At 44.5% G+C, this 6,787-nt stretch overlaps 1 long non-coding RNA gene across 1 annotated transcript; it reads left to right on the top strand.

The window, feature by feature from the left end:
- Positions 1 to 3,052: 3,052 nt before the first annotated feature.
- On the top strand, positions 3,053 to 5,893 carry LOC121673190. Its single transcript, XR_006019155.1, has 3 exons — positions 3,053 to 4,102; positions 4,306 to 4,423; positions 5,738 to 5,893. It is a non-coding gene; the product is annotated as an uncharacterized LOC121673190 (long non-coding RNA).
- Positions 5,894 to 6,787: the final 894 nt, after the last annotated feature.

Genomic DNA, 6,787 nt, shown 5'->3' with positions numbered 1-6,787 from the left:
TATAGGTATTGCTGTGCACGTACTAATGTACAAAACTTACCCAGAACCTGCTTCTTCTCTGAATCAGCAACCCACGAGGCTCAGGGGTAAGTGCAATTTCTACTGAAGAAAAGGATAATTACAGTTCATTAGTAGATTAGGCACTCAGTTCTCTTCAGAGAGCACACTTCAGAGCAGCGTCTTTGCTTGCCGTTGAAGCAAGGCAAAATCAGGTTTAAAAAAATAATATTCAAAAAGTGCTGTATAACTCTAAATGCCAGTAAGGAGAAGAAAAACACTTTAAAGCCTAAAGAAATCCTCTTGTTCTTTATACTTTGTGGGTAAGATCTTGGACATACAGAAGCCAAAGGCAAGACTCCCACTCATTTTAGCGGGGCCAGCATTTCAACATGCTTTGTGAATTCTCAGTGTGTCTAACTTGATCCCCTCTAAAGAGATTTATAGCAAGCAGGAGAAGTTACAACTCTGTAAAATGTTGGTGTGTACACATGAAGTGAATTAGTAGACACAGAAGATTTTTGACACTCTAGGTCGGGTTTGCAAATGGAGCCCTTTATCAGCTTGAGCAAATGCACTGTAGTAAATCCAGATAATTTCTGGAGAATTTCTGAGCGTGTGGTTTCTGCGTTACACCCTTTGCCTGCCAAGAGCCTGACTGCAACCAGCACCAGTTCTGTCCCAGTAAGGACTTAAGACCACATCCCTGTAACTCGTCCCAGGATATTCCGTTCCCGCTGTGTTACCTCCACAGACAGCAAGGGTACATGTTAAACCTTGAACTTTTCTGTAGGGAACTCAATTGATTTTCCATACAGAAAAATGCCCCCTATGCATTGAAATGCACGAGAATCACACACCTGGGTACAAGGCAGAGTTTTAAAATACCCTGCCATGAATTTTACATGAAGAGGAAATAGGACTGAAGAAGCCTAAAAAGTCAAACTGTTTTTAAACAAACAGCCCAGCTTCAAATTACTGTATCTGAGATTCCTCTGGTAATAAAAGATAGAGATCATACTGACTGTGCTACACAGATGGACTCAAAATTAATCTTGAAAAAGATCTTTAAGCAACCTAAATTCCCTCCTTCCCCACCGTGGGCTCGGAGCTGGCTGGGGCAGCAGTGGGGCCATGGGCAGGTTAAACATCCCAGCTGATAATAAAGGTATTAATCTGAAGTGCTGCCTGTGCATTTACCTCAATGCTCATAAACTGTCAGGCTGCAAAAGCAAAATGTTTTCTTTAATTCCAAAGCAGACTTAAATAACTTTACCTCTCCGTTACGGGGAAAGGAAAACACGGTGTGAATAAACCAGGCTGTCCGAGATCCAAAGGCAGAACAGCCTCGGAGTTTGCCACAACTCTTGTGCTTGGGGCCACAATTAAACTTTTCAACTTCAAAAAAGAAATACTTTTAAAAACAAGAATAATCTTCCAAATGATCCTGACACAAGCTGGAATATTTACTTCGTGTATTTCTGGAATATTTCTGGACTTTCTTAAGCAGGATTCGAAGTGCTGTGAGAAATTTGCCACCGCCAGCATTCAGGCCAAGGCAGTGTGGGGAGCGTCCCAGTGACAAGCAGAGGGACACGATGGAATTAGTCAGGGGAACGATTTATCTTCTTCTGCCTGTAGCAAATGGATTTTCTAAGACTTTCTAAGATTTTCAGAGCTATTGGAACAGAATTCCTAACACTTTAACGATCTAGGTCATGCATTATGTACACCACACTCCCTTCCATGTTTTACAAAGGATTAAAATGAGTAGTAGATGTTTTAAGTTGCTGACATGAACAGGATGTGGTGCAGACAGCTAAAAGGCATCAGCAGGAGCTTGGTTCTGATTGACCAGTGGGGTCTATCTTCCCTTTTTTCTAAGCACAGTGAAATATTTTGAGAGTTGAGGAAAGCTTTCAGTCTAATCAACAGTTGGACCTTGACTAAACAATCATTAAATGAACAAAACTATGAGGGCAAGAGGAAAAACTTTCAGTATTTGACAGCAGTGTGGAGGGAAGGACTGTCCCAGCACCCAGCACAGGGATGTTTCTGGGATGAGGCAGCAGGGCAGCTGCTGTACATCCACACATGGAGGCTCCCCACGAGCTCACCTTGCCTGTCCACAGGTGTGTGGGGAAGGCATGCACAGAACAGGGCTGGGCAAATGTGCTCCTTCCCCAGAAACCATCTCTGCTTCCAGGGATCAGAGGGTTAGAGAGTATAGGACACACTTTAAATCACAAAGCAGAGATTTTCTTTGAAGTCTGCTCTAACTACTTGCTTCCCCGATAAATCCTTCCATATTTTTATTCCCAGGATACTTCACTAATTTTCACTTGTTAAACTACTTCAGTTCAATCTGAGTTTAGAGCAACAACTTCTCTTTTGCACTCCACTCCCAGTTCTTGCCCTGCTGTGTGACCAGAAGCAAACTGCAATACTGAGTACCCGGGGTGCTCTTTTGGATAGTTTTTATTCCTTGTTCACACAAAAATGAAGGACAAACTTGCTCTCTGAGGGAGCCTGACCTGCCTTGGGTTGTGTGTTCACCTTGGTGCAAGCAGGACGTTTGCCCTTGTGTGAGTGACCAATTCATACACTAAGAAAAGCTGGTTGCAAAACCAGTTTAAACTATTTGGCCTTTTCAAAGTCATATTTCTCCCTGCTCCTGCCAGGCAGGAGAAGAATTATGTTCCCCCTTTATATGACGATTTTAAAAGAAGCTGGTTCAAAGCAAGCAGTAAAATGAGCCTGGGGGCTGTCCTGACTCTGCCATAGAATGCTGTGTGTAGACAGCTGAAAGGAGCTGCAATTTTTAAGAATCAACAAGTGGCATAAAGAATGAAACCCTCCACCTGACAAATCATTTCAGGTTTCCTTGGGCTCCCTCTGCCCTTCACTGCCTTGTCACATACTTATCTCACAAATTCTCCGGAGGAAGAAGCATTTTTTTACCCCATTTGCAGCATCCCCAGCACAAATATGTTCCAGCTAAGGCTGGTGGGTGTTGTCATCATGGAAATAATTGCAAGTATCAGATTTACAGTGGAGCCTCCATAGCTCTTCTTGAGGTTACACAGCAATGTTTTCCTTAGCTCTGCAGCCTGATGTGCAAACCACACTTATTCTGGGGACTTTCTGACAGAAACTTGGCTTTTAGCAAGCCCTTAAGCCCATGAGCTGTTGCTATTACACTGGGTTGAAATGCTTTCTTGAGCGGGGGGGACTGAAGTCCACACGTGCGTGTTTTGCTGTAGGTGTTTTTCAAATCCCTCTTCCCTGGGAGATGTGTTGCTTGTCTTCCCCTTCTCCAGACCCAAATTTCATGTGTTTAAGAGCCAGGCTGTTTCCCCCAGGTGACACAGTTCCTCTGGAGCCTGCAGTGGGCTCCCAGCCACTCCATCAGTGCCCGTGGGGAGGAAGTGTGACCCCAAGCAGAATGAAGCAAACTTCCTACCCTGGGCCTTGAATTACTGGAACTGCAAACAATTTGCATTATTCATGGAAAACAAGCCTTTCCTCAAGGTCCCTTCTGCCAGCAGCAGTGGTGAAGCATCAACCACCAAGGGCGGCACTCCTTGCTGGGATTGTTACTAATATGCATCACAATGAGAAAGCTGCTCCCTCTTCCTTATGAACAGAGAGGATTTAAACATCTCCCTTCCAGAGAAAACAGGTGATTCATCTCTCTTGCTGGGAGGAAAAACTGACATATGTTGAACATATTGTACCCTTGCTTGTGAAGTTATAAAGCTTCCTCTGTAGGCAAGGATCACTCAGAGGAGAACGCCTTCCTCTCCTCTCCCTTCCCTCCAGTGGAGACCATTTGATCCTTCCCAGGCTGTAAACAAAGCTGTCTGTGTGCATTTGGGAAGGGCTGCTCCAAGATGGGACATGTGTGGCTGAAACCAACCACAGAGAGAATGGCTGGGGCTTGGCTAAATTTGATTGAAGTCATTCCCTCACTTAGGCTGGGAACCCAGACAATCTAAAAATACTTTGGTCCTTTATTCTGACTCTGATTTTAGGCCTGTGCTCTGCGTTTCTTTCTGTTTGGTGACAGAAAATGTTATCTAAGAGGTTGTTGGGTATTTTAAAGGTATGTTCTAATCTATAACCATTTGTCTGTTGAAAAAATGCAGGTGCCTGCTTTCTGGTGGGATTTTTTTAGACTGCAGACTAGCTGAAGTAAAAATTCTTACCCTGCTTTTTTCCAGCATGTGACACAAGCCTCATGCCATCAGCTCAGCCTCTGCAAAAGGGTCCTAGAAGTGTTAACACCCAAATTTTCTCTTTGAGCAGAAGGACTGGATTAACAAAAAGAACTCTGCTTTCCACCAGACTGATGTCTGTGAATGTGCAACGCTGCCATCTCCGAGGGCTGCTCTGCTCTGCTCTTTCTGGCTAACTTTTAAATAAGGTAAGAGGAATTCTCTAACTCCCTGAGACTCTTAAAAGCCCCTCTACAGCTCAATCCTACATTCCCGTGGGTTCTGTCCAATTCCCTGTGCCCTTGGGTGTAAAGGAGATCATGAAGTGCAGAGATATACCTTGACTTGCCCAGTGCTGCACATTAGGTCACAATTATAGCTCGGAGACAGCCCCAGGCTCTGCACGAACTGAAATCAATCACTGACAGTGACAGCTTGACAAAAGGGTCAGGGGAAAGATTTCAAGTTATTTTCCACAGTAGTGACTGCTCAAGTACTGAAATCTGGCTGAGATCCTGCCTAGTTAATCACTGCCAGGGAGGCTTTAACCTTTAGGTATCAGAAGTGGCCACCCATAACTGAAATGAGGCTGGAATTTATGGTCATATTACAACGGAGAGCTTGTGGCACTTTCCCCCCACCCTGTTTTTATGTGCTACTGCCCTGTTGAAATCGTGCTGCATAAAAACTGTCAGAAGACTTGCACAAAATGCTCAGGAAAAGGAAAAACTATTGTATTTTAGAAGTATAAAAGAGAAAAGAAATCAGAAGATTCCAATAACAGCTGAAACTTTCAGTCAAAAGAACGTTATAACATAAATGCCTCCTCCTCAAAAGCCAGAACACTTAAAGCAGGTGACTATTTTTTCCCAAGCAATAAAATCACAGAAAAATGTAGTTCTAGGTTAACCAAAGCTAGTCACAGCTTCAGGTCAAAGTATCATACATTGCTTCAGTGGGGAAAAAAAAAACATTCAGAGAATTTGAAATGTTTCAGCTTCCATTTTTCACCCTGGCATCTTCCATTCCTCATTTCACAATGACATTTTCATTTCAAATTGACCTTAAAACAGGTTTTCAAAAAATGAGAATGAGATATTTGGATCATCCTCACGCAATTCCCTCCTTTCTCCTTCCTTTCTTTCCTTCTAAGGATCCAAATCAAAACCCCAAACCACGATTCCCTTTTAAAGGAGAAAGAAATCTTCTGAGAATTGGAAATATTTTGCATACCAGGCACCCCATATTTTTCTCCTGAGTTACAGAAGTGACTGGTGTAGCCACAGATCCCTTCAGACTGCGGACAGGTCCAAAAATGCCAAATTCGTCCACTCCAGAATCCTTGCAGCAAACGCCAAGCATGCCCTTATTAATATTCTGTGAAGGTTTGGGGATAAACAGTAGCATGCATAATAGCACTTAATGACAGCAGGGCTTATTATCAGAATGATTTGGCCTCATCTGGCCTCTATTGGCAAAATAATGTGCATAATAAGGTATGTTAATGTTAGGCTCTTTGGCAGGTCCTGGAAGATGAGACCGTACAGCTGGCAGGATGAAATGGGAGCAGCTGGAAGGGGAAGATTTGGGTCCTGCATATTAAAACATTTGACATTTGGTGTCTGAGGGGAACACTGTTTAGAGCTAATAAATAACTCACCAATGATGACAACCTGTAATGACAGCTTTTATTATGGTCTGGTTAATCCTCAGATTCAGCTTTGTCCTATCAGGCCATCTGCCGCCCATTTATTTTTTAGTGTTTTTCCTCTTGCTTTGTTAAGTGTCGTGCACTTGGGAAGCTGTGGCCACACAAATGTGGAGCGTATGTCCGGGAGGCATCCCTGGCACGGGGAGGGGGAGGAGCAGCAGGGCTCGGAGGGGAAGAGGCAGGAATGAGTGCATGGAGGAAGAGGGGATTTTGCCTTGGATCCTCCGTGCTCCCCCGCAGCCTGGCTTGTGCGCAGATCCGGCTGAACGCACTTTCCTCCAAGCGTTCACATTTCTAGGGATGGGGAAATGCCACTCTTTTTCCTGCTGAGTGACTGTGGCCTGCTTCTGCCAGAGAAATTACAAACGTCTCTCTCTCCAAACGTCAGCACCTACGATTCCGTCACAGCCTGAGGTGATAACCAGGCAAGGCCATGGAAGTTCCCTGCGGACACAGCTGCTCCTCAGGGATGTGGCACCCCTGTGTCCTCATGATGCCTGATGTCACTAATTTTTGGTGCACTGTCAGCTCTAATAACTCTGCCTGAAAGACAGCAATTTTCCCAGATAACCTGCTGAGATGCCAAATGCCTGGGAAATCCGGAGCAAATTCCATGGCTTCTGTCTGAACTGGCTGTAAGGTGTGCACAGTGTCCTGTGTGTGCCTTGGAAGTGACAAACTGCCTGCAAACGTGCCACAGGGCCGACTTCCAGGTGATTTCCAGGTGCACAAACTGCACCAGCCAGGAATGACCCCAGCTCTCAGAGCAGGACGTGCTAAAGAAAAGAAGCAGCAACAAAAATCTTATGAAAAGAGGGAAGTGGTCTGGAAGGACAACATCCAGAGCATCTCAGGAGGTGTT

The sequence above is a fragment of the Corvus kubaryi genome, unplaced genomic scaffold, assembly GCF_017639235.1.
Source record: "Corvus kubaryi isolate FWS band 111438036 unplaced genomic scaffold, C.kubaryi_AGA036_p1.0 65277, whole genome shotgun sequence".
Taxonomy (NCBI): Eukaryota; Metazoa; Chordata; class Aves; order Passeriformes; family Corvidae; genus Corvus; species Corvus kubaryi.
Note: the sequence above shows the minus strand (reverse complement) of the source record. Positions and strands in the feature narration are given on the sequence as shown.